This window comes from Dasypus novemcinctus, chromosome 14, assembly GCF_030445035.2.
Source record: "Dasypus novemcinctus isolate mDasNov1 chromosome 14, mDasNov1.1.hap2, whole genome shotgun sequence".
Classification (NCBI taxonomy): Eukaryota; Metazoa; Chordata; class Mammalia; order Cingulata; family Dasypodidae; genus Dasypus; species Dasypus novemcinctus.
In genome coordinates this window covers 64,175,712-64,187,241 of record NC_080686.1, presented here as the reverse complement: position 1 = coordinate 64,187,241, position 11,530 = coordinate 64,175,712, and the positions used below count along the sequence as shown (strand labels likewise).

The window sequence follows — 11,530 nt, the reverse complement described above, 5'->3', positions numbered from 1 at the left end:
CCCCGTGGGGTGCACACCTGTGAAACGTCCTCCCCTTTTCTGAGGAGGACTTGAGGTTCTGGAGGAGAGTCACTCATGGGATTACTGTGTTATAGAAAACTCCATCTCAGCAGACTGGGGAGAGGGATTTGTCCTGCTGGCCCCCAAGAAGAAAGCAAGCTGCCCTGGGGGGAATTGCCTGGGGGCCAGTTGGCCGGGACCCCCAGGAGCTGAGAGGAACAGCCAACAAGAAAAACAGAACCCTCAGTCCTGCGCAATTGCAAGGAAGTGAATTCTGCCAACAACCTGAGTAAGTACAGAGACGACCTGAGCTCCAGGGGAGACCACACCTTGTCCTGAGTCTTGTGACTCAGAGATGGGAAACTAAAACAATGGGAAAGGACAAAGATTAGGTTTCTTCTTGCGGCTTTTCTTGCTTCCTCTGCAAGTAGAGGAGGTGCTTAGAGAAGGCCTGCAGGGAGCTGCCGGAAGGTTAAGAACCTTCTGGCTTTTGGCAAATACCTCTTCAGTCACTCTTGCATAGAGAGGCTCCACTGGGGATTAATGCAGAGGCTAGCACTGCCATGGCTTACCCCAGTTCACGCAGTCACATAAGGTAGGTGGCAGGTCCAGGGGCCTGGGGGGGGGGGGGTTAGGGCTAGAGGGCAAGGAGTGTGGAATTATTCAGAGGAAAAAATTCCACTACCTTCCAGAATCTCATATAACCTGTCCCTTTAAAAATATAAATAAACATTTGGCAGACATCCCACGGCCTTGGAAAGCAATGAACACGTTACCTGAAGTGTTTCTCTAAGACCAGGTAAAGGCAGCAGGAAGCCAAGGCATGCTAAGAAGTGGGTCCACGGAACTGCGTCAGAGGTGCTCACTGGAAAGGCCTGGGGCTGGCCCAGTTGGACGTAGAGAGAGGACGGCACGGAGGATGGTTTTCCGAGCAGGATAGCCTAGTTCTCTGCTGCCTCCATGTTCCTCCCATACTAGGCAATTTTTAGAAAATCTTTTTAATCCCTCCCCTTCTCTTGTCCTCCCCAACTAGGAGACCCAGGCTACAGGGTAGCCTTGCCAAGGGTATTTGCACATTAGTAGGAAATTATAGAAAGTCTAGAGGCCTTCGGGTCCCAAAGAAATGAAATTGTTAATGAGGGCTTTTCAGGCACTGTGACATAGTGGAGGAGGCTGCTTGGGGGCGGCGAGCCTTCCAGGAGCTGCCTGTGTCCACGTGCTGACAGCCATCGGAACACAATTAAGGAATGCTGGAGCTGCAAGACTTCAATCTAATTCTACTCCCCTGATGTTAAAGGGAAGGCCTGAAGAGGTTAAAGTACCTGGTCCGAGGCGCATCAGCACAACACAGGTAAGGCCTCGTCTAGAGGCAGGCCCTTTGGCCCCTTAGAGTTCCACGATCGCCAATGTGGACGGATGTGGCAGGATCCAGGAAGGCCGTGGGTTTCAGAGCTAAAGGGAAAAGCAAGACCGTAGGAGTGGCTGCTGCAGGCCAAGGCCCGCGGGTGCCTGGTGGAGGCCTGGGAGCAGGTGAAGAGCTGCGGGAGGACAGCAGAGGGGGCAGGGGGTCTGGGGGGCAGGGGAGCAGGGATGGGAGAAGGACCTGTCCCTGCCCCGGCCCAGGCCAGGCCCGCCCCAGCCCCACTGCACGAGCGTGGCAGCCTCCTCACGGGCCTCCCGGCCACCCATCTTGGCTCCACGCTGCTTCCAGAGGGATCTTTCTGAAATAAAAATCAAATCATGTCACTCCCTCGAAACACTTCAGGGTTCCCCACAGCCCACAGGAAAGAACAACGCCACAGACCTTGACGGCCTGCCCAGCTGCAGTTCCCCTGCTCCGCGCTGAGGGCCTTTGGACACATGTAGAACGCCCGAACCAGCAGAGGCGAGAGCAAATGAAGACACGACGCGTGTGCGAGCGGCCGTCCGAGCAGGAGCAGCGACCTCTGGTCATCAAAGATCCCTGACTTTCCAACTTCCCGCTCCACCCTCCTTGGCATCATGGTTTACCACCAGAGCTGCCAAATATTTGCTGCAACTCCACGTCACGTCTGTATCTCAAACAGGAAGAAGGCCAGAAGCGTCTCCTTCCTTAGGAGAGCAGATGGGCGTCAAAGCCCCAGGAGATACAAGCTCACGTCATTGGCTAGAACTGTGTCACATGACCGCTCCTAGCAGCAAAGGAGGCAGGCAGTGGGGATTTAACTTTTCCAAGCATTGTGAGATGTCAAAGGTGACAGGGTTGGGAAATGGCTGTGGGATCTATCTGGCAACACGTTTCCTGTCCTAACTCATTGTTGGCCAATTCCTCCCTTGCTCCAGCCTTGCTGATTGACTCCTGGGTCCCTGAAAACAGCAAGCCCTTCATTGCCTCCCTGTCTTTACACATATGGACTCTTCAGTTTGGAAGATCCTTTCTCACTTTGCCAGCCTGGCCAATCCCTGCTCCTTGAGGCTCAGCTCCTCTGCAGCCCATCCAGAGGCCTCCCCAGCTCCCTGCACAAACTTACTCCATTCTAGCAGAGTTGTTCCTTTACATGTGGACCCTCGGGTTACTCTATGAGATCACTGAGGATTAGCGTGTCTTATTCTTATTTTTCCAGTTTTCAGGCCGAAACTCTCAGAGTTATACCTTACTCCTGTCATTTGTGCATACCCCACATTCAATCTTTAAGAAATCCTGCCAGTGCCGCCTTTAAAACAAATCCAGGTCCCTAACGCCTCTACCCAACCCGGCCCACACCACCCTCGCCTCTCACTTGGATTCTGCAGTGGCCTTCCACCTGGTCCTCCTACTTCTACCCTGGCCCTTCCTCCCATCCATTCAATTTTCATCACAGCACATCACATCACTCCTCTGCCCCAAACCCTCAAAAGGCTCCCATTTGATGCAGAGTACAGTCAAAGTCCTTTCCATGGCCTCTTGACCTGCTGCTGCCCTCTGCTCAGCTACTGCTATTCTCCCTCAGCCAGCACTGCCCAGCCACTCTGACCTCCTTGCTGTTCTTAGAGGACAACAAGCAGGCTCCTGTCTCAAGACGATTCTGTGGCTGTTCCTTCTGCCACAGATATCCACATGGCATGCTCCCTCGCCTCCCTCAGACCTTCACTCAATGTCATCGTTACAGTGAGGCTTTTTTTTCTCTCCCCTCCCCCCCCCATCTGCTGTCTGTGTCCATTCGCTATGTCATCTTCTGTGTCCGCTTTGCATTCTTGTCAGCAGCACCAGGAATCTGTCTCTTTTTTGTTGCATCATCTTGGTGCATCAGCTCTCTGTGTGTATGGCACCACTCCTGGGCAGGCTGTGCTTTTTTCACACGTGGCGGCTCTCCTTACAGAGTGCATTCCTTGTGTGTGGGGTTCCCCTACGTGGGGGACACCCCTGCGTGGCACGGCACTCCTTGTGCACATCAGCACTGCATGTGGGCCAGCTCACCACACAGGTCAGGAGGCCCAGGTTTGAACCCTGGACCTCCCATATGGTAGGCAGACACTCTATCAGTTGAGCCATATCTGCCTTCCCTACAGTGAGGCTTTCTAACCACATGATTTAAAATTGTAAGGAGGTGATATGGCTCAAGAGATTGTACTCCCATCTACCAAATTGGAGGCCCCAGGTTTGATTCCCGGGGCCTCCTGGTGAAGGCAAACTGGCCCGCACAGTGGAGAGCTGATGGCCTGTGCCATGGAGAGCTGGCATAGCAAGATGACACAACAAAGGGAGACGCAGAGGAGAGACCGTGAGAAACGCAGCAGACCAGGGAGCTGAGGTGACTAAAGCAACTGGGTGCCTCTCTTCCATCTCGGAGGTCCCAGGATCAGTTCCCGGCGCCTCCGAAAAAGAAGACTAGAAGAGAAGAAAAGCAGGCACAGAAGAAGGCACAATGGATAGACACAGAGAGCAGACAGCAAGTGCAGGAGGTAAAGGGTAGGGGGGAAGGAATAAAAAAATAAGTCTTTTAAAAAATTTGTAAAGCTCCACCCAACACTCCCCATCCCCCTTCCTGGCTTTATTTTTCTTCAGGGCACTTATATACCATGTATATAATTTATGTATGTAATTTATTTGTAGCCCCACTCCATCCCCCAGCAGACTATGAGCTTCAGGAAAGCTGTTTGGTTCTCTGCTGTATTTCACATACCTAGAACACATAATAGTTGTTTAGAAAACATTGATTGGATTGAATGAATGAATGAATGAATGAATGACTCTCTGCATCCCCAGCACAGTGCCCGGCCCATCACAGAAGGGCAATACATGTGTTGAGTGGCTGAACGTTGACTGAACACTGAAGACTGGAAAGAACGTGTATGCTGTGCAGAGCCTCTGTTAAGAAGCTGGGATTAGGTTAGTGTGTCAGGAAACGAGTCTCCACAGTAGTGTGCAGGAGAGTGTGGGGCCTGAGAAGGCTGGGGAAGGGGAGAGGGGGAGAACAGGGACCTTCCAGCAGTTAATTCCAGCCAGGATTAATTCCAATAGATCTCCCAAAAGGCAACTCAGTACAGTTTTCTCTTTCTTCCTCCCAGTTCAAGCTCTATTAGAAAAAGCTACTGCCCACTGCGTGAATCTTGATTTAGAGGGTAGGAGGGCCCCTTTTGTGCAGATGGAGGAAAAACACCAAGAATAGGAAGCCCTACTAATTTTGCTGGGTGGGCAGCAGAACAATGGTCCAGTTGTGTTAGAGTGTAGCCTGGCCAAAGATTAAGTGGGGAGGGAAAAAAAAGGAAAGGAAAGGTCCTGGTGCAGTGCCCAAAATCTGGTCGCTTCTGTAAGGCAAGCTGTGTTTATGACCCATTTTAACTGCAGTTGGTTGTGTGTGTAACGGAGTCGAATGTGGGCAAATCTGGTCGTCGTTTTGGGAATTCAGTTCCACCCGGTTACACTTTGTACCAGGTTTCTCACTGGTGTCAGGTTCCACCTCTAAGCAGTTTCTTTACCCACTGCTGCCGGGGCTCAGGGAAGCCTGGTCTCATCCGCTCAAGGTCAGGACACTCACAGCAGGGGAGGGTGTGGCTGTCCAGGCAGAGGTGGCCCTGCACACGCTGTGAGCTCTGAGCATTTAGGTCAATGAGAAGGAACCGGATGTCTCCAAAGTGGGAAGAAATGTGAACTCCTGGACATGTAGCCAGGGGCAACACTAGATGTGGTGGTTGGTAGTTTACAGCTTCTAAGATTAAACAAGACCAAATGTGGGTTTGAGGTGGGGATACACTCTCGAGCTTTAGCTTCCACACAATTATTGTGGTTCTGAGTTTTCATTTTCTTCTTTTTATATGTGCCTGCTGGGGAAATGCAAATCCCATTTTTAAGAGGTTACCCTGTGTATGGCTGCGCAACATTCTAATAGTTACGACTGCTACTGAATTGAATACTTAAAATGGTTAACGTGGACATTTTGGGTTGTAGGTGTGTTACCACCATAAAGTGTTTTAAAGCTATCATGTGACTATATATTTCTATTCCCTTCAAATCTGTAAAATGTTCTAAATCTTATGAGTGTTTTCTTTCAAAACGTTCTATATTGACAAACATGGAGTTTAATTTTGTTAATGTTGTAAAACCGGCAAATTAAAGGTGTTTAGTGTTATGTTTGAGGCTAGCTGGTTCAAGAGCAGCATAAAATAAGAGAACTTGAATAACGGGAGCCTATTTTCATAGTTGTATAGTTATAATTTTATAAGCCATATAAAAATGTAATAAAATTGTGCTGCAATTAGGCTTTTATTAATTTAAAAACCTGTAAGGAATGATATGACTGTGGTGCTGCCCATATTTGTAGAGTGTAGCTCAATCAAATTAAAAGTAAAATTTCACTATTTCTGATTCTTATAAAATAAAATTCTTGGCATGTTTCTACATCAGTTTTTCTTCTTGGTAGCAAAGAGTTTACATCTCATTCTTAGAAATTCCAGACATTTGCCTGACCTGCATTTTTATTAAATCCTTCTGAAACTTCTACGAAAGGAAACCAGAAAAAAACTAAAAGCTAGGATAAAGTTTCCTTTAAAAGCTTCTGTAAATGGAACAGAGCTTATAAATGAAAGATTACTTTTTTCCCCTCAAGTTTGAACTGTCTAATAATTTCCTAACCTGGAATTCTTTTAAAAGAATTTATCTTAAATATTAATTCTGCCTGGTTTCTTAGAAACCTAGTCAAGCTATCAAGTTCTTGAACTTAATTTCAATATTCACAAAAGGATGAATAGAAATTGTTTAGAAATTATGTTAATCTTCTTGAAAGAAAAGGAGTTTGTGAATTTAAAAACTAAGTAAACATGCCTACATATCACATAGTTGCGGCAGCAACTATCTCATACTTTCTGGGATAATCCCGATTCAAGTAATTTTACTTTTTCCACTGACAGCAATTGGTTAAATGTCAAACTGAATGAGATTTAATTTTTAGGAGCTTTCTTTTTCATAAAAGCAAGCTCAGAAATTAGGAAGAAACCTTGGCCAGACCACAAATCTTGTTTTTTGGTTAGGAAAATATGGTTGCTGTGACCATGGGCATTTTGTGGAGAGCTGTACTACTAGAACTGATGGGATCTGTTTAATGTCTTCCAACTTCTCTGAAAAATACCAAGCAAAAGGGGTATGTAAAATTCCTCTGCAGTCAGAGGACCCGTTTGCCCTGACTGGGACCACATTCCCAGGCTGGGACTAAGCAAGGGGAGAGGGTACCAGGCGGGCGGAGACTCCAAGCTTACAAGCAGGCTGCTCAAAGTCCCTCAGGTTCCTCACTTGCAAAACGGGCCTGATAAAATCTTTCCCCATCTGAGATTTTTGCGGGATTTCTTTGGAAACCATCAGGTGGTGAAACCCAGCTGGGAGCTAGATGCCCTGGACGGTTCCCTGAGGAGCCCAGAGCCAGAGAAGAGCCTGCCCCAGGGCAGCTACGGCCTGCAGGGGAGGCGGGGAGGTGGGGCGGGGCGAGGCACCCAGGGGGCTGCCAGCTGCCCCTGCTGGGTCTGGGTTCCTAGGGTCTGAAGTGGGCCACGAGTGAACCAACCACCCCTCCAAGTAGATGCGACCCCCTGAAATCACATCCAGGGATATAAACAGTAATGTGCTAAGGTACCTCCCTTCTCCTCTTCTTTGGTAAATCCACACGATGGAAGAAAAATAAATAACGCTCATTTTCCTTTTCCATCCCCCTCACTCTGCTTGGCACTCACCCCTGCCTTTAGGAACCACTTCCTGGAGAAAAAGAACAGGTCTTTTTGTTGATTTGGGAGGGAGGGGTGTTCATATTCAGCATTGCAAGGGAACCCAGCATTCTTAGTCATAACCCCGAGTTCTAGTTACACAAAAGAAAGCAGGGAGCAGAGGTAGCTCAGTGGTTGAGTGCCTGCTGCCCAGGCACGAGGTCCTGGGTTCATTCCCCTGTATCTCCTAAAAAAAAAAATTTAGAAAGAAAGAGAGAGAGAGAGAGAGAGAAAGAAAGGGAATCCCATTACAGACCCGGATCCGTGATGTCACCTGTACACACCCGGGTGTAATTAAAACCTCCAAGTTTGTACCAGCTGTAGACTCATGCACATGCAGCACAGCACAGTGCTGTGAAGCAGAGTAACCTTGGAGACTGGGAAACCCAACTTTCTCAGTCTTGTTGCTAAGGCAACAGGACAGAGGTGGGTGCGGGGGAGCCGGCTTGTCTATCCCTGTGCTGCAGGCGGGACGATATGGTGGGGGAGGGAAGAAACAGAGGCTACCCACCTACCAGAGCCTCAGCTGAAAAGGCCGCAGGGCCTGGGCAATATCCCAGGGTGGCCAGTGGCCGGGGAATCTCTAAGTGGGACTGCTATACTCTCCCGGAGGAGTGCAGCGCAGACAGGTTGAGTGGGGAGGGGGATAGACTGTGGACAGAACTGAGATAGTACAGAGGGATGCTAGTGAGTTGAGGGCTGGGTGGCCAGCAGCTCCCTGCAAAGGTGAAGCTCAGATCCAGAATATTGCAGGAACAGAGCCACACACGAGGGAGGAAGCCCAGAACATAATCCCAGCCGCAAAAATCACGCCAGTGCAGTGTGCAAATTAGCTGGTGAGTACTGAGCACTGTAATGAGTCAACAATGGATGGTGGGGAAGTAAAACAGAAGGTTTTGAAACATTCTAAAGATAAGGCAGAGGGAGACAAAGGTACAAAACGAGAGAACACCTGCTTGTACCCCATCACTGGTCTGATCAAAGACCCTGCAGGCACTCTGTTCCCACTAGACCCCATCTGCAGAGCCCAGGTCCCTCTTTGTGCCCAGAAGGGCAATAGCCCTTGTTCTCCTCCTGGACATGGTGGGACAGTCACTCTCCATGGCCCCGAACCACCTTTCTCCAACCTACTTATGTTTCATTTATACTTTTATTATTTTTTATAATTATAACTCTTTAAAGAATTTGTGGATGTTAACAAAGACACAGAGGCAATGGATAATTAAAATAATCATTAAACGAAAATTTCATGAAAGTCTGGAGAGAGGGAGAGGTCAGAAAAAGAGTGGGCAGGAAGGCAAGTTACTAAAATTAAACCCAAAATCCAGATCTGAGCTTTATGGCACCCAAGTCCAACAGGCAACTCATTGGGGTTCTAATGAGCCCATAGGCATTAGAGGTTCCAGTCACTAAGGAAATTATCCATACCCATGGCCCCTGTGGCTCCTCTGAGCCCACCTACCCTATTGCTACAGCTGGTTGGACAAAGCCAATCCATCCATAACCTGGCCATCCCTCCAACTGTTCATGCAGCAAATCCTGTTTGAGGACCAATGTGCTAAGCCCTGTGACAAGTATTGCAGATACAATGGTGAGCAAGAGCATCACAGTCTCTTCCCTTTGGAAGTTCACAGTCAAGAGGGAAGAGAAACCCTAAACAAATAAATCCAGCAGAATTATTTGCATGGTCTAGCAGAACTGGCTAAACCAAAACAATCAGGCTCTTTCTCAGAACCTGGCAATTGGGACAATGAGTGGGGTGCTAAGAGGTCATGTGGACCTAGGAGCCAAGGAAGTCGCTCTGGGCTGTGGGAATGCTGATGTGCCTGCAGAGGGCGCTAGTCTGCAGAGAGGGGAGGCTGGGCAGAGGCTGGGGAAGGCGGATGAATAAAAGAGGCCCTTGGCCAGATGGGAAGGGGTGAGTAGCCTTGTTGGTAACACCTTCAGTGGCCTCTGAAACCTTCAACAAACGTTGTCTTCAACTGAGCTAGCTTGAGGGGGTTTCTGTTGCTGGCAATTGAAAGAACCTTGATTCTGATACTCCCTGTTCCTCAGCGGGAACAAACATTTTCATAGCAGCGGTTACTTGGGGCCTGTAGAGTCTATTTCCTTCTGGTCTCTTCAAATGTCTTTCACTCGCTCTCTCTGCACCAGAGCTCCTTGCAAACACTCTACGCATGGCCCTGCCCAAGATGTCCCCCGCCTCTCTAAGTCCTGCCCGTCCTTTGCAGCATGCCCACCTCCTTCCTGAAGCCCTCTCTGCCCTTCTCATGCCACCTTCTCCTTTATATGAGCTCCTGACGGCTGGGGGGTGGGGGAGGTGAGGAACAGTGTCGCCTGTGTTAATCTGGTTTTCCTCACTGCCCTGCATTTACAAGTGCTGTGTAAATAGCTGAGGTGAGCAGTGATAAAAGGAATCTGTCGTTTATTTCCTCTAGGCTTCTCCATCACCTGAGTGGGGCATCTAGAGCAACTGATGAGACCAGAGAAAGAGCAGCAGGCATTGGCTTCCATCTGGGACCCAAGAGCCGAATCCAGAACACTGCGGAGAGGACAGGATGGCATTCCCAGACCCTAGAGGGAGATGGCCTGGAGGTCCCTACAAATGAGGAAGGGGAAGAGGTGCCACACTAATCCAAAGACTGGAGCAAGGCACGTGGACAAGGGAACTAGAGAAGGAATATGGAAAAGAAGCAGTTACTTCCCATTCGGTTTTACCAGGCTGGTTCAAGACTGCTGTTTACAACATATGTTTTTTTCCTCTGAATTAAAAAAGTAATAATCATTCCTAGTAGACATTTTATATAAAGAAATTATATACAAATAATAAATTTTAAGTAACAAAAAACCCCTCAAAATTGTGACACTTAGATCAAACCATTGATGCCATTTCCTCCATTTACTTTTTTCCCTCTTGTGTATGTTTTTGTTTGGCTTATATACATACACAGTATCATTATATGGTGTGAACAGACTGATTTATAACTTCTTTTTTCTCATGTTATTAAGGCCTCTGATATGTTTTTAGTGGCTATTTAGAATGAGTAAATTATGATTTGTTTATGCAATCCCCCATTGTTGGACATTTGAGGTACTCCATTTTTTGCTGTTCTTAAGATGCTAAGTTGACATCCTTGTGGATAAATCTTTTGCTTATCTATGACTCCTTTCTTAAAATAAATTCCTAGAAGTAAAAGTTAAGTAAAATGGAGAGACTTTTGATAGAACTTTCTAAGTCTCTGGTCAGTTTTTCTTCCCATCAGTGTGGCACAGCCTGCTATCCCCGCCCTTGACAGAACCACTTAATGGGGCATGGTCCTGCTGATTTAGCTGCCTGATATCCTGAGGTCACCTCCTAGTGCCCGACTCAAAGCCCACAGTAGGGACTGAATAAATTCTTGTTGATTGATGGAGTCTTTCTTACAGCCTTTATTCTCCTAACAATATAAACACTCCAGAGATCTCAGCCTAACAGTTATTGTTTCCAATACCCTGCTCTTTACCCTCTCCTGGGTGGAAGCTTTGGCAGGGGTGGAGAGAAGCAGTAGAAAAACCATACCATGGACATCTAAGAATCTGGCCTGAGAAGTAGTTGCAATGTCTAGAACACAGTCTCATCAAAGTTTGAAGCAGAGAACATCTACCTTTGGAGCTGTCACAGAGGAATTGTGCCATGTTTCATCATTTCTAAGCTTCCTTCTTTCTTCAGTCCTCCTCTTAGATTTTTGAGTGCTAATCTGATACCCAAACTAAGCTCACTCATGGGAATGGTTGTGATTGTTCTTTCATGCCTCCCTGACTTGGCATGTGCTGATCTCTCAGCCTGGAACAACGCCCCCTCTCCCTCCCTCTCCTTTTCCATACATTTCTTTAATTTTAAAAGTCTTGGCTTAACCATTTCTTCTTTTGTGTAAAATGAACCAATCCTCTCTCCTAGACTGAGTTGAGACCTTGTACTCTCTTCTACAATAAATTTTCTCTTTATTGTACTTACTTGTTTTCATGTCTGTCTTCTCCTTTATTCTATGAGGTTCTAGAACCCAGGTGTGTGTACTGACTCATTCCCCTTGGCAATTCCAGTGCTAAGTACATATAGAGGCAGTCAATAAATGTTTGTTCAACAGTGTTGGTTAAGTTAATGAATGATCCTTGATCATTTTTATGAAGGACTCTCTAGGCATATATTGACTCAAAATTGCTAGGGTTCCCAAATCCAATAAGGCAATGTTGACCCTGCCCCAGGTCCTGCATGTCAGGACACCCTTGCGCTCTGGTTGGCATGGTGGAGCACTTGGCTATAGACCTAAGCCAATCAGAGCAT

At 47.6% G+C, this 11,530-nt stretch overlaps 1 long non-coding RNA gene across 4 annotated transcripts; it reads left to right on the top strand.

The window, feature by feature from the left end:
- Nucleotides 1-317: 317 nt before the first annotated feature.
- LOC139436416 (uncharacterized) lies at nt 318-9,994 on the top strand. Of its 4 annotated transcripts, none has more exons than XR_011645668.1 (3): nt 341-595; nt 1,151-1,351; nt 9,648-9,994. It is a non-coding gene; the product is annotated as an uncharacterized lncRNA (long non-coding RNA). The 4 variants fall into 4 exon arrangements; XR_011645670.1 differs by having other exon boundaries at nt 342-595; nt 1,298-1,351; XR_011645669.1 differs by lacking the exon at nt 1,151-1,351 and having other exon boundaries at nt 318-595.
- The last annotated feature ends 1,536 nt before the right edge of the window (nt 9,995-11,530 follow it).